The sequence below is a fragment of the Phaenicophaeus curvirostris genome, chromosome 10, assembly GCF_032191515.1.
Source record: "Phaenicophaeus curvirostris isolate KB17595 chromosome 10, BPBGC_Pcur_1.0, whole genome shotgun sequence".
In the NCBI taxonomy this organism is placed as follows: Eukaryota; Metazoa; Chordata; class Aves; order Cuculiformes; family Cuculidae; genus Phaenicophaeus; species Phaenicophaeus curvirostris.
The window spans coordinates 5,329,262-5,354,945 of NC_091401.1; the positions used below are offsets into that span (position 1 = coordinate 5,329,262).

Below are 25,684 nucleotides of genomic sequence, written 5' to 3' on the forward strand. Positions count from 1 at the left end.
AAAATCCAGATGCTGTGAAAAGAAAGAAGAGAATCAAGATGATCAAATACCTGTTTTAAAAAAAAAGGCCAAGGAAAAGGAGCTTGATGGCTTTGTGTTTGTCTGCGGTGAAGTCATGGCAACAGAGCACTCATTTAGCAAATTAACTGTTTCTCTATCTTACGGAAAAAAAAAATCGAATGAAAATGATGCAAGGGAACATCCTTTTATCTCTACCAAATGAGTCCATTTGTGCCAAAGCAAAGGAGTCATCCTGGGGAGTTTGCTCCTGAGAGTGTGCACTTTATTAGAACGGAATGTAATAGTTGTCCCAAAGCCACAACCGTAAGAGCCTGGTGCCCTAGGCACTTTCTGTAACAGGAAAACCAAAGTTTAGTTCCTGTACCCATATGATGTTTAAGGTCCCTTGCAACCCAAACCATTCAACCCAACCAATGAAACACACACTTAGGAGCATAATTTTGAGTTCTTGGTTGTCTGGGATTTCAGCTCAGTTAAGCTCTGGTTACAGCTTTCAGAACGGCTGTAATCTTGTTGCAGTTCCTTACAGTAATGCCTCGTTTGAAAATTATTTAGGCAGCCAGGACAAAATGCTAGTGCTGCTTTACTTCGGGTAAATACTTGTAAAAATCCAGTTGCCTTTAAGTGCCTTTGACTTTAATTGAGACCTAGGTTTCTTTTTGCTCAAGACTCCTTTTTAGCTCCTAACCTTAGCAGTATTTGAAATAATTTTCACCCAAGCCCTGAAATAACACTTTGTGCTACTTCTGTTTTGATGTTCACTGCCCATCTCCATGTACAGACTGCTCGTGAAGCAGTATGCAAGGGTGAGCCTCACAGTGACTGTATTGATAGGCACAAAAGCTCATTTTACATCACTGAGAATCTCATGTAGGAATTCAGAAATTGTTCATCTTGATGATGACCAGGAGCAGGCTCCAGGGATAATCACGAACTCAAATGTGGTGCTTGAGGCGCCTGGAAAGTGATGTTTCTCTTAAGTAGTGTTTTCCAACTGGATTGAATTTTACTTTGTGGCTCTCCTAGAGATGGTTTTGGGCAATGCCTTATGGTTTTCATGAAAGCGTTTGACAGCAGAGATACAGAGCTCTTATCTGTATGAAGGAGTGAAACAGTTTAGGGGAGGCTTTTAAGGATGATGTCTCTGATGTTGTTTCTGTCAAAAATGTTGGGGAAGCTTCAGTCTAGTTGGAAACGTGACCATTCATTGACATCAATGCTCACCAGGTGACCATGAATTGTCATCCATTGCTTTTCATACCTGGATGAAACTTGTGCCTTTCTCTTCCAGCTTAAACTTTGGTTTAAATGAGAGAAAAGTGGGAACCGAGTGTAGCTGGATGAGTTTTGGTCAGTGAAGGAAAACCACAATCATTTTATACGCAGGTAGATATCTCAGATGCTGTTGTGGAGATCTTCCATATAAAAAGGGAATGTTTAAGGATTTTTTTTTTTAAATACCTCTTTCTGGAGGGACCTTATGTGAATAGTGGGGCTCTTTGTGTTGGTAAATTGATGCTTCCCAGCTCAGCCTCATGCTGGTGTATTTGCAGCAGTGGCTGGCTGTTTTTTTCGACTTTTTCCTCTTCTCCAAGGCTGGATGTAACCTTCGCTTTAGCTGTTAACAGTTTCAGAGCAGAAGGGGCAGCCTCCTGCCAGCGTTGCCCATAGGCTTGAATACGGCTGCCCAGAGGGAGGAGAGCATGTGGGCAAAGGTGAGAGTGCAAATCCAAGGCGGTTGCACCTGACGTTGTCTAGAGGCTTTTAAGGAGTAACAACTCACATCTTGGGCTTCTTTGGGGGAGGGATGAGATCCTCAAACAGGAACACTAGCAGCTTAGAGAGCCCCAGTGCTGTGAGTTGTCCCAGCACTCATGAGGCGAATAAGTGTGGTGGAAAAGCCTTAGCAACTGCTGCCAAACGACTAGGAAGATGCAACCCACGACGTCTGCTGTGTCTGAGATCTTTGTAAAGTCTCTCGCATCCTTCCTCAAGTTTAGTTTTCCAGTGGAGGCTGTCACAGTAATGAGAATGTCTCCCATCTGCTTCTCACATGGCTTGGCACATTTAGCCAGAATATATATATTTTTATTACGGGGTTAGCCAGTGGTAACCATGACGATTAGACTTATCACGCAGCATTTTTTTCCCCTCCTTGAGCCAGTTTGAAATGCTGACAATTAAATAGATACAGTACACTTTAGAGATCCATCAGTCTCTTTGTTGTCTTGACAACCAGAGTATATTTAGAAATGTAACAAGTACACGGAGTTCAATTGCACTTTTGCTAAAACACAGTTTTGTAGCTTGAGAATTTAGTCTGTGTTGTTTGTAGATCCAGGTGCTTATCTGAACTGTGCCTGACTTTCTCTTTGGTCTCTCTGGGAAACTTCTGTGTAGCAGAGGGGAGGCTTGGTGGGTGGAAAGAGGGTCCTTGTCAGTCAGGGAGCCTGTTGGAGAAGCTGTGCGTGGCAGAGGCTTGGGTGAGGGTCTGGCAGCCCCTGTGTACTTAGGTACTGGCTATCCTGTACCCCCAGGTACTTGTGGTGCCCTGTATCGCTGTGTACTCATGGTTTGGTTATTGATTTGCAGTGCAAGAAGAATGTGTGTGATTATTGTCTCAGATCTGCTCTTCCTGCAGTTCCAGCTCAGCAAATGGTGCTGAGGAATAGTAAGCAGTGTGTTCGGGCATCCTTTCAATCTCCCACATGAGCTGCTGTCATGGTTCAGTAGCACTTTGATGTGGAAGGACTGTCACATGTGCACAATGATGACAGACCACGATGGCTTGACTCCTGCACCTAAGGTACCCAACCTTTAGTAATGACTGGGAACTGCTCTCTGCCACTGAAGGAATAGTGGATACTGTTTCTCTGTATCCCTTTTTCTCTTTTGTCTTTGATTTTCTGGGGGTGTGTTTATTTGATTTTAACAAAACACTAATTTATTTTTGTTTTAATTTTTTTGGTCCCCTCTCATTTGACTGGCAAAATTGAGCTCATCCTCTCCTTATTCAGCTGAAGTAGCAGCATGTGGGCTAGCTGCCTAGAGCAATGGGTTTTTAAAGCTGCATGCAGGGCTGGAGGAGCAGAAGGAGATATGATGGAATGCACGTTGCGGGGCTCTAAATGTCCCTGTCTCACACCACCCTTGTGCACACACTGATAGTGGGTGCATGTTGTGTGGCTGTGCTACTTTCTTCTCTTTCCCTTTTGAGCCAGCAGAGAGCTGTGGTTGGTGCATTCACGTGCAACGGAGCACAGTTTGGGTGTCACAACTGTACCTCTAAATGTGGTGACATGCAAACCCAGAAGAGCAACTGGGACATGTTGCTTCCATCTGCTACCGTCTTGCTGCAAGGTGCAGGCTGGCACCCACAGTGCCCTTGTTAGGTTCTTAGCACAGGACCTGGCAGTGCCACCACCTTGCCTAACACACTGACTTGCAAAGCTGTTTGTGATGCGAGAGACACCCAGACCTGAGGATCTCAGAGTATTTTCCTGCCTTCAGTGGTAAATGAATGAAATCAAAAGCAGCTGAGGAAACAGTGTATATGTTCCTCACCACTCCTTTATCTGGCTGAAAGGGATTGCGATGCTGGTCAGGGCTACCCTTTTCAAATGCTTGCTGTCTGAGGAGCTGCTAAAAACTGCTTCTTTCCAGCGAGGTTTTGGTGGCCCTTCGTAATCCACACCTGAACCCTGGGACAGGTCCTGGGATGATGTGGATTTTCTGCAAGACGTCAGGCAAGACTCTTCCACCTCTCTCTGTCTGTGGCCTGGCTTATAATTGGTGCTTGACAGTATAATTTGGGCCAGACAACTTAAAGAGCCAAATAAACCAAGACTCTCCTTCATCAACAAAGCTGTGGAAACACAATAATCTGAACAGGAGCTTGATTACAGTGGATGGGGTGGCCTTTTGCCCAAGGGAACCAGTTCATTTGGTGAGATGGTTTAAAAATAGCAACTGCGGGTCTACGGTACAGTTGTGATGATGGTCAATAGCACCCACCCTTGGACAGAGAGCTGTAAAAACAGGTTTTTAGCATTGCTCTGCTGCCAGGGAGCATAGTCAGCATAAGCTGGACCCTGGCATGCTTTATCACGGGGGTTGAGGAAGGCTTGAGGGAGAGGAGCCTGACCTGAGATCAGCTGTAATGGACAATGAAGCACATCTGTGTTTCCTGGAATATGCATCATCCTGTCTGTCCACTGTATCTGAAATGTAATTTATTAAGGTTCAAAAGGAGCAGAGGATTTATTTGTTCTAGCATGATTTTGCTTCCTCCATTTCTGTTCCTTTTTAATTCAGTATCTGTCAAATAACATGGGTGATATTTTCACTTTATGTGCAGCTCAGTTTCATTTTTCTGTTTCCTTTGCCCCCTGAATTTTACCAGTTTCTGGATGAAAAGCCAAAAACATTGTGTATCTCCACTCCAGTTTTGTTTGTTAACAAGCCTTTTTCGAGTGTTTAATAGCTGTTGGGATTTATTCTCAAAATACAACCACTAAAGCCCAAAGATGCTAATGAGTATTCAAGAGTGACTTAAACAAGTTGTCCAAATCAATCTGACAAAGATAATGGTCTTCTTATGGAAGATATTTAGCTGGAGGTTGGATGAGCTGTAATATTTATGGGTCTGTAGATCCTTAACCAGACAAAATCGGAGTAACTCCTTTGATTTCAGTGGAACTGTATCTGTTTATTACAACTGAAGCTTAGGCAGCACTTTAGATGCAAATTGCAGCCTCTCTGAAGTTAAGTGGGGTTTTGATTTAATTACTTGAAGCAGTAATGTCAGCAAAGAAATGAAGAACTGGGACCCGCATACCCCGAAGTCTGTAACTTTGAGTTGATCTCTTTCCCTTACTGTCAGGATCAGATTCCCTTGACTGGGGCTGGTAATTAAAATGCAGCTTCTCTTAAGCATTTCCAAAAGGCAGGCAGAGAGAGTGGAAGTGCAGGCTATGCAGATTATGTATGTATCTCTACATACTTTGCAGAAAATGCAGGTAGCTATATTGTTCTCTCTAACTGCTCATGGTTGGGCTATTGACCCAGAACTTGTACTTTCTAGCTCTGAACATATGCAAAGGCACAACTTCTAAATTATCAGGCTCTGACGCAGAGAAATCTGGGATCTCCTTTCCTCCAATGTGCTTGTGTCTGTGTGGCACTTGGGAGACAAAGACCACTGCTCGTCACCCCCGCTGTGTGTGGTGTAAGTGATTCACCATGCATTCATTTCTGGTCACATAAGGGGCTTTAGTTTAAAGCAGGCTTGAGGCATAGGTTAGCGTTAGCTATTTGAAGTCTTCAGTCTAAAAGCAACATCAAACAGGGAGCAGAAAATGTGTCATGCACAGAAAAATCTGTGAGATATTTAAATCCCCTTTAAAAAAATAACTATAAGAATAAATTCCACACTGTTGGCTTATACGGTCTCCTCTGTGGTCAGGACACCTGTCTGCCTCTTTGCTGTTACTTGATATGGGCTTACAGAACTCGCAAAAATGTTAACATGAATTTTTTGTCATGGCAAATGTGAAGGGCATATCCAGGTCCTGTGTGGTCAGGTCCTCAGAACATTTCTGTGCTTCTTGTGCTTCAGCGTGACTATGGTGAAACTGCTGCAATTCTTCTTCTCTGTCCTCTCCTTCTTCCACTGTGGCCCTTCCAAACTCAGTTCTCCTAAGCAAGGACAGCTGATGATGGGGCTGATGGGGTTTAGCCTGTTTTCCTTAAAAAAAAAATGTTTGTGATTGGCTAGATGTGTCTTTCCTCCCTCTCTTTAATGATTTTTAACTCCTTGGTTAATCTCAGCCATGTTTGCTAAGAGATAATTAGGCTTTAGGAAAACAGAAGTGAGGATGCTGTTACGTGGAGCTGGGGGTGACCTGGGGCATCTGGGAGTGTGTGTCTTCTTTATAGCTGGGCACCCAGAAGGAAAGTAGGGCTGGAAGTCGGGGCAGGATTTGGGCCGTCCCACCCTTCTGCTTGATTTTTCCACAACTGATGTGTGTTTAATTCATCCCATCTCAGCTTTGGTTCTTCTTGGTGCTTGCACAGCGAAGCCGTTGCCGCAGGAGTGACTCACTGGCGGCTTGAGCGGCAGAGGAGGCTTGGGAAGAAGAAGCCTTTTAAGCATGAGAGGCAGAAGGGTGTCTGGTTAGGCTTTGAAAGAGACCTTGTTACCTGCAGCCCTTACGTCAGTGCCTTTCACCAGCTCTGCAGTGATTTAAGACTAGTAGCTTCTCTCCTAAATAAACCTCAGTTACTCCAACATTTGCTCAGATGTAATCTGTCCTGCCAGTGTGTGAAAAAAACCTTATATGGGTCAAAACAAGGACAGACTGACATATGAGTTATATCACAGGGGATGGGGGAGAAAGCTATGCTCTGATCCTTACAGGAGAGCTGCTTTTATGGAGCCCTTTTGGGGCTGTTTTCTTTGTGATGTGTCATAGCCAGGCAAAACACTGATTCTTACCTTTCTGTTTGCACCCACAGGGAGATCCCGTGGAAGTGCCTGTCCATACATCTGTCTGAGTGCCTGCCAGTGCTGCCTTGCTTCCAGGTGAGTAGCAGATAAGGTCCCAGGGCTTCTGCCAACTGCTGAGATAGAGAGTGGGAAGACACTGGAATCACATTTGGTCATTCAGCAAATAATGAGTATTTCTCCAAAGACTTGAGTGGTGGAGGCCAGGATAATCCAGGATGCTTGAGGTGGTTTTACTGTTTCTGGGTCCAAGTCTGGAAGCAGCAAACGTGCAGGGCCTCCTGGGAATGGGAGTGTTGTGTGGGAACGACTGCATGATCCTGTGAAGAACTGCACTGATGCCATGGGCTGTAGTACTTGAACTCCTTTTTGTGTGAGACTTGCTTGCTTGTGGATCTGAACTTGCTCCGTGTTCATGGTGTGGCTCTCTGCAGCCTAGATACGCTCCCTGCTGATGATGGAGAGCTGGCTCTGTTGCTAGCTTCAGTGGGCAAAAGCAGAGATGCATATAAGCCTATTAATAATAACCTGAACAACAATATATGTGAGGAGCAAGTTTGCAGAATCACAGAATGATTTGGATTGGAAAGGACCCTTAAAGGTCATCTAGTCCAACCCCTTGCCATGGACGTCTTCCAGTCGATCTGACCTGACCTTGAACACTTTCAGTGATGGAGCATCCACAACTTCTCTGCAAAAGGGTTCTGGTGTCTCACCACTCTCACAGTAAAAAAATCTGTCCTTATATCCAATGTCAATTCATTTTTTAGAATTACTGGTTTCATTAAACTCACTGGAGAAATACAACTGTGACTTAAGTATCAGCCTGATAAACCACCCTGAGCTGTAGATACTGTAGATATGAGCTGTAGGAGTTACTAGCCAGATTATGTGTAGGACATGAATTTGTCCTTTGTACCCATCCCATGATATGATGATTAATTGCAGTCAGGGTGAGCGTTCGGCTTAGAATGCAAAAAAAGGAGCAGCATCAGGGCAGTAGGTCTGTCCTCAAGCCTCTCAGTCGTGCTGCCCCAAGAGTTAGGGGTACTAGGGTGCTACAAATTCATGGCAATTCAGGGAAGAAAGCACCGAGCAGCCCTGTGGAGAAATGGATAATGAATGAATAGGGATAGCTGGTAGCTGGTCTGTAACTGCTCAGTGGCCATGAAGTTCTCATAGAAGAGATGTGCCCTGGGAGGGTACAGTGGCTCTGGGCACTCCTGGCTGCAACGGTCTTTTCCCTGAGCCTGGTGGTTGCACCAGGTGGCCACACGTGGTCCGTGTGCTGGGGGCTGCATTTCGAGCCAGTGTGTATCCAGAACAACCCATTGCCATGTAGGAGAGTGTGTGCTGGATTTTGGTTTTGCGCTACCCTTATGGTTTCGACTAGTGGAGTTGTTTTGCCTTGATGCTACCTGACCTGAGACTTAGAACACATCTGTATGACACGCCGAAATTGGGAGCGCTGCTTCTTTACCATTATGTCACTGAATATAACTACACTTCAATTTTGCCCTTCTGACAAGCAATGCACATCCCTCCTTTCTTTGTTTACCCTCTTCTTGGGTTTATTTTTTGTCTTTTCTTTCTTTTTTTTTTTTTTTTTTTTGTCTTGTAAATTACGGCCGTCTGGAGATGAGATTTCAGCATCCTGTTTACTGCAAAAAGTTGGGGACATTAATAAACGTTGGAAGACAAAGACAGACAAGGGATTAATAAGTAGAGGACAGGAGATTAATAGCAAGTCAGTAGAATTTGGTTCAAGGCCTGATCTTCCCAGTTGCTCGGTTATGGAAGATTAATGGCAGCTCTTCTGTTAGTCTCACTCTTTCTATGGCAGCTTTCCTGGCTAAGTCCAATAAACTGTCCCAGGGGGGTGCTGTAAATATGAATTCTAGGAAGAAGCCTGTCCTTATAGACTGTTAACTAAATGAAACGGCATTTGTTTTGCTTCGTATTCAAAGCTTAAACAACAGCATAATTATATTTGTGAATGGTGAAGCTGGATATTTAGGTGCTTACGACTCCTCTCAGGGCAAAAACATGTCATAAAATGTATCTTGCCAAGCAAACTGTCTCCAGCAAATTGTTTTTTACGTTGTGCCCTGTGCAAGAGATTTATTTCTCTTCCCATGACTATTTTTTCAGCTTTGTTTCCGTGGAAAATTGGGCTCTTGACCTATTGCATCTGGCCTCTCATTAGGCTTTGTGTGAGATTAAATCATTGTAAGGAAATGCTAACTTTGCAAAGGGCATTCCTGGTTAAATTTGCTGGAGAACTGTAAAACATGGGACTGCATCACAGAAAGTATTTATTCCAGTAGAAGGATGCATACTATTCTGAGTGTCCTACATAGAAAATTACCCTTAAACTCTTACTTTACAGCTGAAGTTGCCAAGTTAAGCATTGCAGTAGTCCTTTGGTGTCTGTCCTCATGTATTTTCATATTTTCATTAGAAAGATGTTCCCTAGCTCCTCATGCATAGGGTTACAGTAATATACAGGTATGTCCATAGCCATTTTGGGAAGGAAGCAGCTGTGTTCCCCTAACAGTAAATGGTATGAAAACAGGGCTAACAGCAGAACTTCATGCAGCAATAGCTGAATTTCTTTTCGAGGGAAGAAAGGCTGTGCACTGCTTCGGTGTCCCTGTAACAAAGCCATTCCCCACTCCTCTGCTCTTGTATGCTGTGCCCTTGGCTTTTCAGAAGTTAATTGATTTGTCCATATTATGATTCTCTCTTTAATTTTATTTGTGTAAAGAAGAACACCCACTAATCTTTCTCCAGAGAAATCTTTCACGCTGCTCCTCTTTGAACGTTGGCTCCAGGTCTGTCACATTTCTTAATGAGTCTCTAGCTAAACAGCTACGGTTCCCACATGCTCCAGCCTTGACACATGCGCGCTTGTACACGCACGTGCCTGCTCCCAGTTGAACCAAGCAACCTGCCTGCTCCCCTCACTCACTCATTGCTTTGGTATTTGTGTTAGCAAGGCAGCACCTCCCTTGGAAGCCCTGTGTGCAGCAGGGGGCTTTACACCTGCAAGTATAGATAGGCTGAGCGTCAAACGAGCAGTCCTGTGAATTGAAAAGGCCATAACCTCTTTATCGCAGTGTCTCCCCATCGTGGCTCATTTAATGCTCTTCTCTGGGACTCTGGATTCCTGTGGACTGTGCTACCTGTGGGGAAGACCTGAGCTAGCACCGAACGTGGAGTCGAATACCCAGCACTGAATTACTGGTATGCCACTGGCTGCCACATCTTTGATAGCTTGTTTTTAATGAAGATTTCTCCTGTAATTTCTAGAATATCTTGCAGTGCAAAAAAATGAGCTGTGCGTGTATTTTGCTGTGGGCTAATTTTTTTTTCCTGCTCTTCACAGTTCCCCCCATGAACAGGGAGGAAAGGGAGGGGGAAGCAGCTGACTGCTTTTTTTGTTGTTGTTGTTTTTCTACTTGACTTCTGTGAAATATGCTGCGATCAATTGCTCCCAACTAACAAAATGTTTTTGTTTCTTTTTGCAAAAGCATATGGGAACTGCAGGAAAAGCATATGGGTGTTTTTAGGAAAACATATTGGTGAATGGACAAATTAAAGTGATGCCAATATGTTTTGGATGTCTGGCTAGACCACTACTACTACCACACTTGCTGGCAGGCGAACCTATCTACAAGATTTCCAGCATGTGAATGGCATGTAGCTGCTCCTAGGGAAACGTAGGCTGTGCTGGATCAGACCCCTGTTAAAACTGCATTGTGATCTGTCTTCAGTGTGCGTGACTGCTTCGCCATGTCCCAGACCAGGCTTTGGGCTCGAGTTTATGGCAGCATATCCATTTTCTCTGTAGACTGAGCCCAGAGCTCCACTTGCAGCTGGCTGTGAGTAATGGTAATGGTAACCTTTTTTCTTTCTAAAGCCCTGGACTGCATTCCTGATAACACCTGAGCAACTTGCAGACAGGCTAAGCCGCCTCTGGTTTCCCTCTGCTGCTCTGTCAAGTCTTTCTGTGTTAGCTGGAGCTATTGTTTTTAATGTCTCTATCATTTGGTGCAGGGAAGGACTGTGGGGGGACTTGGCAGGGGGGAAATGCTGAGGGGATTCAGTGGTCTTGATTGGTTAGTCAGTTCTGGTGGCTTACAGCATCCCTACAGTTTGAGCTGCCCTGCTGTGGATCCTTGTGCAAAGAGAAGTCCTTGGTAGCTCCATCTGGACAGGCTGTCCATACAGTCACTTTTGTCCCTTGCAGGTGAGAGTGGTGAGACAGAGGAGGGGACAAAACACATGGCTAGGTGGTAAGCAAGGTGCACACGTGGGCAGTCAATTGGATGTCACGTTGTTTACATCGTTTATGAAACTGCACTCTCAGATATTCTGAGTGGTAATTCAGCACCTTCTGTTGGTTTTCCTCTTAAGCCGTCTTTGGGATGATTTGGTACTGAGTAATTTTACATTATTTAATGTAGCAACTTTCCTTAGAGCTCTTTTGTTCCACGAGACAATTCCCTATTTTATTATGCAAGCAGTACATTAAGATCCTTGTGGGCCAAAGTTCCCATAAGTGCTCAAGATGACGTCAAAGAATTAGGTTCTTTCAGAAATTATGATTCGCTTCTCTAGCTTTCTTGGAGTTCTGCTTTAACTGCTTTTGATATTACACATGCCTTAAAAAAAAAAAAATTCAGCACTTCCTAAATGTTACAGAGCTCAAAAGATACACTGTATGCCTTGTCACAATATTTAATACAGAGTGCTATTTACAGTAATGAATCAAAATGTCAGTTTTTAAAATATGAACTGTGTCAGAGTGTTCCTACTTTGCACAAAACTTTGATATGACAGTTTGTTAATCATATGACTATTACATCAAATGTGTCTCAGAGTACTTTTGCTCAACAAAGTCTTTTTTTTATTCCTTCCCCCTCCGTTTTCACTGTTAATTCGGATAGAGTTGTTTGACTAAATACACTTTGATTAGAGGTTGGAAGAATCCAGAGTTGGATGCTTTCGCCAATTGACAGATAGGATATATGTGTTCATGTGATCATGGTCACCTAGCCTTAGGTACAGCTTGGTTTGAATCACCTTTACCTTCCGTCCCCAGCGTTTGCCCCAAGCCTGCTGTGTGCTGGGGCTCAGGCAGCAGCTGGTGGAAATGAGCCCTGGTCGAGCAGCACTGATGCCTCCAGGTATAACTTGGGGCAGCTGGGGTAGAACTGTCTCTTGAGTAATAAAAAGCTGGCTTACACCACAACATTTCAAATCCCTATGGCTTTAGCATAAAGAGATTAGTAGAATAAAAATCTCAAGGCTGCCTGTGCATCTTTGCGTGAGCTGAAGAGGTTTTTGCGCAGGGTGGAGTTGGTGTTGCTCCTGGGGGAGTAGGAGGCAGGAGGCTGGGGATGCTAAAATCCTTTCCCCAGTGTTTCATTACTCTGCACCCAGGACAAGGAGTGTGTTTGTGCCCTGAACTCCCCTCTGTGATTTTAGACCAGGGTACTTTTACTTTTTACTGCTTTGTCTGATCATCTGTAAAATAGGAGTAATTAATGGATACTCTTTAATGCACGAGTCTCCTTAAAGCTGATTACTCATACAACTGTACTTCTTGATGAAGATGAGGGGTACCTTATGTAGATAACTGTGCTTTCGGAAACATCCTCCAGAAGGAGGGGTATTTAGGATGTTAATGCAAAGATAAGAGGCCAGAGGGGAGTCTCAGGTGTAGCAGAGCCATGTGCATCTGCCCATAATATCTCTGTGCTGCATTGCCTGGGGCTTCAGATGGATTGGTGTTGCTTATTAAACTTCTTAGAGTAATTGCGTAAGTCTTACAAGTGCAGTGTATCTGACTGGAGTTGGCCCAGCATAGCTATGGGGACAGGAGGAGTCTGAAAAGGCAAAAACCTGTCTATCAGCAGTCCATTAAAGAGGAGCATGGGCAGTGCAAGCCAGCAAATCTTAGAATCAAAAAATCAGAGGAAGGTTTGGGTTGGAAAGGAACTTTAAAGATCATTTAGTCCAATCCCCTGCCATGGACAGGGAGGTCCTTCACTAACTAGATCAGGTTGCTCAGAGCCCCGTCCAACCTGACACAACGTTTCTAATGATGGAGCATCCACAACTTCTCTAGGTAACCTGTTTGGGTATCGCACCACTTTCATTGTAAAAAAAATTCTTCCTTTGGTGAAATCAGATGGTCTTCTTGATCATGCATGTTTCTTGATGGGAATGGTTGGACTCGATGATCCAGTGAGTCCTTTCCAACCTAGTGATTCTATGATTCTATGATACTTGGATTCTGATTAGCTTGGCCTTTCAGCTGAGCGTGTCTATTAAATAAAACCTCAACTCTTTCACTAACATTATTGAAGAAATCATAAATTGTTTCAGGGATGTAATCACATTTGAGTGCACTTTTGAGCAGCACATTAGCCAGCTCTTGTATGTGGGAGGCACAAGTGAGGGCACTGGATGTATCTGAAGTTTGGTACACTGGGTCTCACCAGTGGAAAGAAGTTTGGGAGAGTAAAGGCATTGCTATCTTATCTCTTAAGGTAATATCCTGCTGATAGAGGAGGTGAGGAAGAAAGTATAGAGGAAAGGAAGGGGAGAAGGAGGTGGCTGATGTGTGCAACAGTGAGGGTTTGATGGGCTCTGCTGGTGGCAGCGCCTTGTATGGACCAACAGGAAGCCTGAGAGAAGCTGTCTGGTGAAGACAGTCCCAGAAAGGTGCCTAGGGAAGAGGGACTGCTAGCAGCGAGGGCCAGCAGGGCCAATGTGAAGGTGTCACTTTGCAAATCATGTCTTTGTCACCTCCGTTGAGTGAGTGCTGCTGTTTGCTGCATTCTGTCATCCCTCAGAGGAAAATTGATTATTATTCAATTTTCATTTTAGACAAACTGCATTGTTAGTGTGATGATTTTTCTTTTATTATCATTACTGCAATGGATAGGAAAGGAGCTCTAACAGATGTATGATTAGCAGGGCATGAAATTAAAAATGTTTGTGTACAAGGAAAAGGTTGTTTACTACCAAATACCTAATTTGAAAATTAAACGATACTAAGATTGGCTGGCAATTCTGCAGCAGGCATGCAGTCCCCTTCCCTCCCTCTCCTCCAGCAGCATTGGCTGAAAAGTAACAATATTTTAAACGTTACCTTTATTAAAAGAAGTAATAACACAACTGAAAGGTCAGTACCTGCCTTTGGAAGCAGAGTATCCAAAGAGCTTGTTCTCCTGCTCTTGCTCCAACAGTGCCAAATCAAGAACATATTTTTGACTAATGCTTTAAGCATCAGGGGCAAATTGAACATTTTCTATCACAACTCTTTTGTATGGAAAATAAGGTTTTGATTGAATAATTCTGAGTGTGGGTGTACACATGGGTGAAACAAAATATTGAAAAATGCATATTTGGAGTCACTGCTGCAGCACATGTGGAGAGTTGCAGATTGGTGTACAGTCCCCAGTCCTTTCCCCCTCTGTGTAAGTCAGTCTTGTAGCTAAACCACATCTCCTCTGTCCACGCAACCTGAGAGTCCCCAGTACACCAGGACAGTGGTGCCTTCTGGGGGGTGTAGTCTATTTGAGCACTTTAGAAACCAGAAACGAGCTGTCCACACCTACAAATGGTGCTGGGATGGCAGTTTTGCATGGCAATACTTTCAGGCTCTGGTAGAAAGCCATCAGCATTTAGGTTTTTTCTCTTAAAAGCACTGTAGGGTTTTCCCCGATAGAAAATATCTGTCCCTTTTTTTCTTTTTTTCCATGGTAATGAAATTTTTAGTTTGAGAAAGTAATCTCTTGTCTTATGAGCTCTACTTGTGATGCATGATTCTCAGGTACAGGTGCTCTTTCTTGATTTTAAAAAAGCAAGGTTAAGAAATTTGTGTCAGAAACACTTTGTTTATCTGTATTCTGCTGTTGAGATAAGCCTGGTCCTACCTAGGACTGAATATTTACCAGGTACTTTGAGTTTCTCACTGTTGTTTTTTTGTCCTGTAAAAAAACTTTGTGGCCAAGTTTGAGGCTGTTACTAGTTAAAGTCTGTAGAGCTACTCATGTGTAAAGTTTCACCTGGCTGAGTGTTCGCAGGATCCAGACCTGAGGCATCGTCATGATGGATTCTGCCTGCTGAGCCTGGATGGCATTGAGCAGAAAATAGGAAGAGGGCTAAAAGATTGTTCCTGCTCTCTGGGAACAATTGAGACAGAAAATTGCTTCCAGGATTTCTTCACTTTTTCACAGAGGGTAATCAGCCTGTGTAATTCTCTGCCACAGGAAATACTGCCTGAATCAGTTACCCAAAGACAGCAAGCACAGTTTAGATAGCAGCTGGAATATCAAAAGCACAGCGGTCCCTTACACAGAGGTTTGTTTTTTTTGGTGTAGTGGCTGATGTCATAGGATGCCATAGTGATGCAACTAATATAGAATCATAGAATTGTTAGGTTGGAAGAAATCTTTGAGATCATCAATTCCAACTGTACCTGTCTACTACTAAATCATGTCCCCAAGCACCTCATCTACACACCTTTTAAAATGACAGATAATTGAGTATTGACTTAGATACTCTCTGTGTCGTTGGTACGTGGTTGGATTGATCTTCAGACAGTGGTGCCCTAAACAAGGAGATAAGTTCATATGCTGAGATTGTATAATAAATGAAGTTTTTCTGAGTGTGATGCTCATGTGATAAGCCTGAGATTGTGGAGGAATTTATAGTGGTTCCAGTGAGACGATTGATGTCTGGTAACTTCAGTCCTGTTCTTGGCTCATTTTTTTATCTTTGCTCCATAAATGCAAGGAAATCACTATTTCTGCGCCTTTATTTGTTCATCTGGAGGCTGGGGCAGCACTTGGGCTATTTGCAGGAGTGTGTGTTAAGTTTCAAATAAGGCCTTTCAGCCACATGTTTTATTGCAACTTTTAGAGGAAATTATTTAAATTTTTTACTTGAGTGAGACTAAGCGTGGCCGAATCACTGCATGAGCGTTATACCTGTTGGGCAGTGAAATCTGATTCCCAGATTTCCACTAGCAGGTCATAATAGGCCAAAGGATCATGAGTTGCCAGAAGAGAAAAGAATCAAACAGAACGAAGTTGGTGTTTGGTTATGGGCTCTGGATGTCATTGTTCCTGGTTGTTCATCTGGGTAATGTTTGCTTTTGTGTTGTTTTTGTCCGTGTCTGTGCTTCTGTGCACATGGGGAAAAGGAGGACAAATATCGCTGGGGTGGATTAGCATTAAAAAATAGTTAACTGATCAAAGCCATAAAGCTTGTCCAAGTGAATTCTTCAGAGAAATAGCTTTGAGTTTCCCAAGCAGCCGCAGGCCATAAAAGCGAAGCGCTATCATTCAGAGATGCAAAAAATCCCCTTCTGTTGGAGCGTTGGACCTATTTGTTCCTTTTTAGGAGGGCATTCAAAATGTTTTCCTAATTTTCTTCTGAACAGCTCACTGCTATCCATCATGAGCCTTCACCAGCTGAGATAGCTTCGCTCTCCCTCAGTTTTAACCCTCTATGAAATCTGTTTATCTGTACTTTGCATTTGGGTGCCTTTCATCTCTGTGCGCTTTGCAATGGGGTATCTCTTACAGAGCACTTTTTGTCTCTGAGCTCAAAGTGTTGTAAAGAAGGAGCTTAATGTTCCCAGTGTCTGGGTGGAGGTGACAAGGAAGGCAGCATGCAGAAGGAGGGTGATGCCTAGAAAGATCTCCTTCATGGCCCAAAAGGATGTTCCCTGATGCTGTGTCCTGTCTTGCCATCAGTCCTGCCCCAACAGGAGCACCAGCCCTGCCAGGTCTTCTGCAGAGCAAGTGGGGCAAAGTGGGAGGGAATTGTGTTTTACTTGCGTGGAGGACAGAAAGCACATTGTTAGACCGCTCAAAGAAAGTTATTGAAGGCTCATACTGAAGGTTAGGCAACCAGCCTCTGGGAATTGGGCACATAAATTTGCTTTATGCTTATGTAAGTCTCTCTTCCGCGGTGTTTTGCTTTGTCGCTGCTTTTTAAGATGTACAAAAGAGTGAAGTGCTGATGTATGGTCTATACATAGAGTATTTGGATAGCGTGGTCATTAATAGGAATTAAAATTACACCGTGGTGGCTCAGAACTTGCCGAGAAAAAAAAGAAAGAAAAAACTCTCAGAAGACTGGAGGTGCTTTGTAGCTTGAAGTGCCTGTCACCCTGCAAGGACTCAGCTGTCCTTTTCAATTTCAGTTTTCTCTTACTGAAAATATTTTACTGCTTAATACCTACTAGTTTTTTTTAATGCTGCTTAATCGTATACATATCTCCCCAAAAGAAATACACACATTTTTCATATTTTTCAGCTCTTAAAAATGTTCAGCTTTAGGGTCCCCAGGGAGGAGGAGTGTTGATGACTGTGTCCCAGGTGTCTTTCAAGCAGAGAATTCCACTTTTACTTCCTTTCTGAAATGTGGAGTTATATTCGCTAGATAACCCAAATTGTGATGTAACCGTGTGTGTGTGTGCATGTGTGTATATATATATAATTTTTTTTTCATGGAGACTTAATGGAAGTCTTAAGTAGATTCTTCTAGAAATGACTATCATCTTCAGAAAAGGTGGGTGATGCATGGAAGGCAAAGCTGTGCCTGGGGGATGGGGCGGCAGCTTTTGGAAAGGGATTAGATGTGTTCACAGGTGTGGGCATGATGTTCGTGTGTGCCATGCATACACATCCCGTGCTTGGTTTCTGTGGTAAAGCAGAAGTCATTCAACCACATGGCAGGGCTAGGATGAAATCATCAGTGTTCAGTTATTAAAGCAGTATAGAGGCACATCCATATACAGGACAATGCAAACTCAGTGTGAAGCTCATCCTTCACTTCCCAGGTCGTACCTTGGCCTCTTGTACAGGTCATATCCTACTCTTGGAAGGGAGCAGTGCTCAGCTACTGATAATTTGGATAGAAAGTGAATCTGAAGCCTAGGGCCTTTCTGCACAGGGAGAGTGTTACAAAACAAAGCCAGGGTGTGAATTTAAAGTGCAATAGCTGTTATGAGTGTACTTCTCATGTGGGCAGTTTTGTTCTGCTCTGAGAGGGCTTTTGTGCTGTTCTGCTTCATCCATTGCCAAAGGCGCTCTCAGTGCAGAAAGAAGAATGCCCACACAGGGAGTGAATAGCTTTTCCAGGCTATTTCACCATGCTGAGGAGTCCCAGGAGATGCACATGGTTTCATGCCCTCATGAATATTGCAGGAGCTTACCCTTCAGCTCACTCTTCCACCAGAACTTTTGCGTGGGGAAGCGTGCTTTGCAATGGGCAGTTGGTTGAGTTTTGTCTTCTGGACCCTGCTAGGTGCAGCACATATCACTCATTTGCCTGAAGTTATGGGTCTGGCCTCAGGGACCCCTGAAATCTTAGGCTCCTCTAGTTGTTGCTGGTGTTGCAGTTTGGCATTCTCCATCAGTACTACCGCCTATCAGAGTGTGTCCTAGCTGCTGAAGAGAGTTCTGGTGATATCATGTCTGTATTCATGTGTTGTTTCTTTTCATACAAAATCATCAAGCAAACCTGTGCACTGGGTAGGATTGTTATCTGAATATCGTTGAACAGGAAAAAAAAAAAAAGCCCATCTGTTCTGCAAAGAGGCAGTGTAAAGAGCAGGCTCTGTGACTAAATAAATTCACATCTGTTTAGCACAACCATCAAATATAGAGCAGAGGGACCTAATATGAATCACATGTTGAAACCACAAGTATGAGTGAGATGAGCTGCAGAAGAGAGAGCCTGGAAGTGTTGATCCATGTGAGCAACTGTTGGTTTCTCTCCTTATTCTTTCCCTTTACCAGTTTCCTGAACAAATTACGTAGAATCACAAAAACCCAGGGATGTGCGTATGTGTATGCATACAGATGTGCATATGTTCATATTGCTTGCATGATTAAATAACCTTCCTATATCATCTTGGGCCATTAGATCATAACTGCAATTGGAAGGGCAGTGGATTGTAGAGGGAGCTGCAGAGGTGCACAGGGCAGAACTGGCGTGGAGAGAGCAGATGAAGCTGTTCCCTGGTGTTGTTGCTTCACTAAAAAATGGCCCTGAGGTAGCTTGCTTTGAAAAGGGACTTGGCTCAGAAGTGATTCCTCAGGACGATGTCTCCAGCAGTGTTATCACCAGGAACTTGATGGGAGCAACGTAGAAATTTCAAAGGGTAGGTAATGCCTTCGTATGCTCAAGCTAGTTTCAAAATACCTACATGCCAGTCCTAACAGACTGCATCTTTCCATGGATCTATTTAACTTGTTGCTTAGGTTTTCCCCTAAGTGTTTTAAGTCCTGCAGAAACAAAGGGCAGCTCAAGTTTCTGTATTGGTTGCATTTGCAGTTTATTTTTTTTCTGTGCCAAGAACATATCAATACAATTTCAAGACATGACTTGAGGCAGGAGTTTCTAACTTAAAAACAAAAAGCTTTGGGGATGTAGATGCAACTCAGGTGCCTCAGTTATTTGTCTGGTCTCTGTAGCCCCTTAGAGAGTCCATACAGAATGAGCATCTTCTCTCCCACAGGATCTCATGAAAAGACACATGCAGTAATTTCAGTCTCAAAGGTGGTTTCTTGTTGCTGTCTTGCCTTTTGTCCTAGATATTTTGCAGTAAATGAGGCCAAACTTGTGGGAACAAAGAGTGATGGTGGATAGGCTCTTAGGCCTGATTTGCACAGATTCTGATCTCCTGCAGTTCAGACTGCTTAACTGGCAGAGAGCTGCGCTCGTACGGCTCATCTGGGATGTGAGCTCTGCAGGAATGCACTGGAGGTAATGAAGCACTTAAGGGACTGGTGGGGTTGAAGGTCCCTATGGAATGATTAAGGTGTTGGCAGCTGTGTTACTTTGAAAGAGAAATATGTGCATTACAGCAAAGGCATACTGGAATGCCTTGCAGACACTTAGTTGTGTGTGGGAACATGCTCTGCCTTAGACCTGTGAGGTAGTGGTAGCAACCATTGGAGTACATTTGATTAACTGAGCCGCATGTGTGCTTATCAGCTGCTTGGCCCAGCTGCCCTATTGTAGTTCAAAAGCAGAACACAAGCCACCAGCGGCTAAAACACAGCAGTGTCTATCTCTAGATACATTAAAAGTTTGGTTCTTCCTTCCCTCCAGAAATTCACTCTGCTCATGATTCATTTCCTCTCTCCCCTTGCTTCCGAGAAACTACAGTGAAGATGAGCACTGTAATGTTTTTCCAGAGACTCACATTTGAGCTGTTTCACATCCAGGGAACCAATGTGTCCAGTTCAGTATGGAAACTCTTTTGCCACAAAAAACTTCATACTGATTTCTGGGAAGGGGAACAAACGATTAATTTGGATGGTTGAAAACAAAAGACACCGATGTGAAAGTGGTAGAGCAACTGGATTTAGCTTTTAATATGATGCGCTTGTTTAGCAAAATTGCACGGTCAGTGTGGATTCCTGGCTGGGTTAACTTCCTCACTGGCAGCGTCATTTGCACCAGTTGAGGAATTCTCTCTCAAAGCTTTGACTATTGCTTTTCTTGAAGGAACAGACACTGAGCTAAAAGGGAAGAGCAACAGTATCCTAAGCTGGTGCTCAGTAGTTTGAGTTTCAAAGAAGAATTGAAAGTCAAATCTCAAGCACTTGTCTTCAGTCACAAGTTTCCATTCAGAGCAGAACTAATGCACTATGGTTACTAAAAGAGAGCTTTATCTTGATATGCTCTAGAGTGTCATGGCGTGCTTACCTCTTAATATTTCTCTTCACTTATTTCCCCATGCTTCCACAACACCCCTCTTTGAACAATTGTGTTCTCAAGGGGAGCTGTATGTTGTGTTTGTTGCAAATAGCACAGGGATAGCTAACATCGCTTTATGACCTCCCTTCCATTCGCGTGGCCATGGACATTCTGGAGCTCCTCTGGCTCAGGCACCATATTAAAATATACCTTTTATTCTACTTTATGCCCTGATAAAAGGACCTGGGGTAGGCAGTGGACTCCAGGTCAAATATGAGTCGAATGTGGGTTAGCATTGTTAATAAAGCTAATGACATACGGGTTGCTTCAGAAGAAGCCTGGACAGTAGACTGAGATGAGTTATTGTTCACCTTTTACTCCCTGTTAGCAAGGCTGTTACCCAGTCTATAATTCTCCAGCTGAAGTGGGATGTTGAAGAGCTGGAGAGAGTCCAGAGGAAGGGCAGGCGGGGACCTAGAGCACATGGCCTACAAGAAGAGGCTCAGGGAGCTTTGCTTCTGTGACCTGTGACTGCTGCCAGAGGTGTTACGAACACAACGGATCCAAATCCTTTTGTCCAGGTGGCAGAATAAAATGCTATGGACATACATGGTGGACTGGGAGATTAAGGTGGAAAAAGCGTTTTTATTGGGAAAACAATGCAACACTTGTTCAAGTCGCCAGGGAGGAGGGCATTCGCCGTTTTGGAGGTTTTCAAGGACAAAGCAACAGCAAGCCTTATCTGGTGTTAATGATAGTCCCCTGCTAAAAGTGGTACTCTTTAACCTGCAGAGATTCTCTTTCTTTTCTGACAGTACTGCAAGCTTTCAGCTTTGTAATGGAGGAAGCACTTAAATCTTTATTTTTTGCTTTGTGTTGCAAAAGGGAGAAAAGAATACATTGGGGTACTCGTGTCTTGATGATATCAAATCACATATTGTTGTGAAATTCAGAGAAATGTAGACTTTTTCTGACTGTTTATATGAAGGGTTCTGTGTACTTCCTTTCCTACAGATTTCATGCACTCAAATATCGTGCTTCCATTAGCAATCTCTCTGCAGCATCAGTTCCCAGCCATCTGGCAGCAATCATTCTTCTGTGTTTCAGGGTATAGGATTTTCCATAGGAAAACGGCTATTTCCCTTGATTATTTGCAAGGTGTCATGCGCTGAGCTGCCAAAAACGAGGCACAGATTGGTGCAGTGCTTGGGAAGGAGGAGAAATCATCCAGGGCTTTGTCATACTCAAGGCTGTGACTTCGAGGACAGCTTGGGATCTGGAAGAGGAAAAATTAAGTGGATCAGGTGGGAAGAAAATAATCAGGGATTAACGGTTCTGATCCAGGACATGGTTCCTGCCCATTAATTGATTTAATTGCTCACTTTTTAGTCATTGCAGTTTCAAAGTCTGGTTTGTACTGCCAGCCCCTGGAGGTGTTACAAGAAGGTTATAGAGGCATTGGCCTTGTGCTTGTGTCCTTCTTGAGTGGTGCCTGTGTTGTGCTAATATTCTGGGCTGCAGCTCCTTTTCCATTCACAGACATCCTCCTGATGGCTTGGGGTTCAGATTTCCAGTCACAGATGTGTTTTCTTCCAGGGACAGCAGCAGTTGACTCTTCACGCAACCACAGCTATTTTAGAAGTGGAGCACAGGGAACCCACCATAAATAAAAAAAACACCTATACCCACATTAGCCTTGCTGAGTAGAACCTCAAGCTCTGCACTGTTTCTGTGTATCAGTTTCCCCCTCTCTCTACTGAACTCGGATCCCTGCTGTTTCTCCTGAGGCTGAGACATGCACACAGTGTTCTGCAAAGCTAATACAATTATCTGCGTGTCAGTATGCTGCCGTGGTCCCATTTGCTCCCACTGGGGTCTTGCTGATATCTCACTGCTGAGCTGAATGTTAGTTCTGCACCATTCCTTCTTGTTTACAGCCAGCATCAGCATCCAGACAACCTGGGCTTGCTCTAACAGCCTTAACTTTAACATCTCTTGTTGTCCTGGTTTCTTTTATCTTATGTGGGACTGTCTTGGTAGGCCTGATTTTCCAGTATGTCTCTGTTAGTTGAGAAGTCCAGCCCCTTAGCCATTTTATTTGATGGATAAGCTCCGTTTTACTTGTCAGTGCCTTGCTGAAGTAGGAAGCTGAGTACTGAGCTGTGCTATAGGCAAGAGAATCAGTATGGGTACAGAAGGAATAAAGGCAGTTTTTTTGGCAAAAGGATGTGTGCAGGAAAGCAGTATTTGTGTAAGGGAGTTCGCGGTCTGAGACTCCCAAAAGAACCTCTCTGCATCATTCTGCCTGTTCTTTTTTTTGTCCATATTAATAGATCTCCTTCCTTATTTTGTGCATGTGATTCTCAAGCATCATCTCAAATTTATCTTTATGGTGCAGCAAACACACTTAGAAACTTGTAGGTCAAGTTATTAGGAAGAGAAGCGGTAAGAATTGGAAGAAATTTGTCTGACTCGGAGCTACCTTCTGGCTCATCTCTTAAGATTCAACCACAAACTTTTCTCTTTTTGAATAAGTATTTTGGGCAGGCCACTAGGTCTACCTCTTCTATTGCAATTGCCCTGAGGTTTGTTGTGACCACAAGTAGCTGAGGCCTTGGATTAACATTTTATCCCCTACAATTATGTTTGGGGTAGCCAAGGATTGTCTCATAAAACAGAAGTCAAGAACCAGCCTGCTCTGTGGTGAAATTGTAATGTGGTCATTAGAATTCTGTTAGGTTAGATAGATCTATCTATCTCTTGGAAACCAGTACTACCTCTTTGATTCAATGCACATGGGCCAGTCAAGTTCAATTTATTTTTTTTTTAAAGCCTAGTTCGTCATCCAACACCAGGATGTGATACGGTTGTAAAAAGAAGATCTGTTTCACAGGTTTTTATGTGTGTGTTTTGCAGCAGCAGTCAAATTCAAATAGCCTGCACCTAATCCAAAAACTACTTATGCAATTACATTGGAAAAGAAAAGGAGTTTTGTATTTAGTTTGTCCTTCTACCTTTTCCAGTATTGAAGGTGATAAAAGAGGAATGAGCTAAAAACGAACCTTAGGAATGGTAAGGTTTGGGTTGATACTAAAATTGTCCCAGCAGCAGAGTTTTGGTGTAGGAATGGGTGAATGTTGGTTTGATCCTGGGTGGCCAAGAAGGCCAATGGCATCTTGGCTTGTATCAGAAATGGCGTGACCAGCAGGTCCAGGGAGGTGCTTCTCCCTCTGGACTCGGCACTGGGGAGACCGCTCCTCGAATCCTGTGTTCAGTTCTGGGCCCCTCACCACAAGAAGGATGTTGAGGCTCTGGAGCGAGTCCAGAGAAGAGCAACGAAGCTGGGGAAGGGGCTGGAGAACAGGCCTTATGAGGAACGGCTGAGAGAGCTGGGGGTGTTTATCCTGGAGAAGAGGAGGCTGAGGGGAGACCTCATTGCTCTCTCCAACTACCTGAAAGGAGGTTGTGGAGAGGAGGGAGCTGGGCTCTTCTCCCAAGTGACAGGGGACAGGACGAGAGGGAATGGCCTCAAGCTCCACCAGGGGAGGTTCAGGCTGGACATTAGGAAAAAAATTTTCATGGAAAGGGTCATTGGTCCCTGGCAGAGGCTGCCCAGGGAGGTGGTTGATTCACCTTCCCTGGAGGTGTTTAAGGCACGGGTGAATGAGGTGCTGAGGGACATGGTTTAGTGATTGATAGGAGTGGTTGGACTTGATGATCCAGTGGGTCTTTTCCAACCTGGTTATTCTAGGATTCTATGATATCTGATGAACTGTATTCAAGATGACTTTAACCTGCAGCATCTTTGTAGCAGAGATTGTTCTTCACTGTCTTTGTGTGTCTGATGTGTGGATGCTGCCATGCTACGAAAAAAGAGTTATTTCCCCAAGTATTGGTTATTTAGGTAAAAGAATGGGTGCATGCTGTGTTAGTTTGTGAACCATTGCAACTAGAGTACAAGGAATATAATATTGCATTGCTAGTAGGTGATATTGCTGGCATGTCTTAAGTGGAATACAGCTGTATTGCTGCAAACCCTTTTGAGTGCAGATAAAGCCACAGCTGGAAGTCTGGTGTTTTAGAATCATAGAATAATTGATTTTGGAAGGTATCTCTGGAGGTCATCTGGGCCAACTCCTTGCTCAGAGCAAAACGAACTTTGAATTTAAATCAGCTCTTTTGGAGGATCCAATGGAACTTTGATTGAAGCTGTTAAAATCAGAGTGAGACGATACTAGATTATATGCTTTGAGGAATAATTCAGCACAGGCAGTGCTCTAACTAGGTTTCTTTCTCTTTTAATTCCTGTGATTACATTAGTAATGTCCCGCAGAAGGAAACTGGTGAATGTTTTCAACTCTGTTTTAACTGAAGAAATTACTTGGATTTTATCTATCTATCTGTCTGTCTGTCTATCTATCTATCTATCTATCTATCTGTCTTGAGGGGATCGAGCTAAAGATAAAAACCATCAGCTTATTCAGGCAATTGGAAGAAACACTGGATCTTGAGGGAGAGGAAGGTTTAAATTTCCTCCAGCTGGCACCTGCTGTGAAAGATGAAAGCAAAGCATCAAGAAATGTTCAGAAACAGTGTAAAATGAGTGCAAGCAAATAAGCCTGGTCTAGGGAGAGATGTGCCAAAAGGAGCAGAGTCCATATGCATCAAGTTTGCCTAAGGTCAAGAAGGCAGTCACTGGAGGGTGACAACATATTTCACTCTTCTTCATCATGTTTTCAAGTTACTTGGTGGCTCAGTTGACTCCTGTTAGCTCTCCACTGCTAACCAGTGATCAGGGTCACGTCATCCCCCTGCAAAGGACTCTCAGTGCTCAGAGTTCTTGCAGCTTTGCAGTTCTTCTGGTTGCTGACATGACACTTGAGGAGCACGAAGGGCCAGAGTCAATTTGCTTCTGGGAGGGCCTGAGGGAGAGGTTTCTTTGGACTGTTTAATATTACAGGATTTAAATTCGGTGAGATGTGCAGATCAGCAATGATTAAGGGAGTTCAAAAGGAATTGTGATTCCCCAAATCACATAATTTCCCCTATGATGTTAAATTGATGAGGATAAGTAGTACCATATGGGAAAGACATCCCAGGAGTGCTTGGGGTGAGTTTGTAAGTACCTGTGGAACTTCCTATATTTGGTTAAAGATCTCTAATGAGACCAGAATTTTGACATTATATCCTCTTCTGGAGGCCACAGGATAGAGCAGGAAAACTTTATGGCTAGAGATCAGTGACCATAAATGGAGAAATGAATTCATTTAACATTCAGAGGGGAACAATGCCAAGAGAAACAAGCAGCTTTGGGAGCTTACAAAGATCAAATCTCTCTGTTCAGCCTCAATTATTGCTTTTGGCAAATTAGGGAAGTAGAGGTGATGAGAACAAAGCAAAGAATTGTATTTTAGCAAG

The 25,684-nt window shown here is 43.6% G+C and overlaps 1 protein-coding gene across 3 annotated transcripts in view; it reads left to right on the forward strand.

Annotated features, from left to right (window-relative positions):
• LPP (LIM domain containing preferred translocation partner in lipoma) overlaps positions 1–25,684 on the forward strand; it is a 741,798-nt gene that overhangs the window by 487,957 nt on the left and 228,157 nt on the right. For all 3 annotated transcript variants that reach the window (XM_069864453.1, XM_069864454.1, XM_069864455.1), the window contains one exon: positions 6,538–6,604. The gene's annotated coding sequence lies outside the window, so the exon portion shown is untranslated. The remainder of the gene's footprint in view (positions 1–6,537; positions 6,605–25,684) is intronic.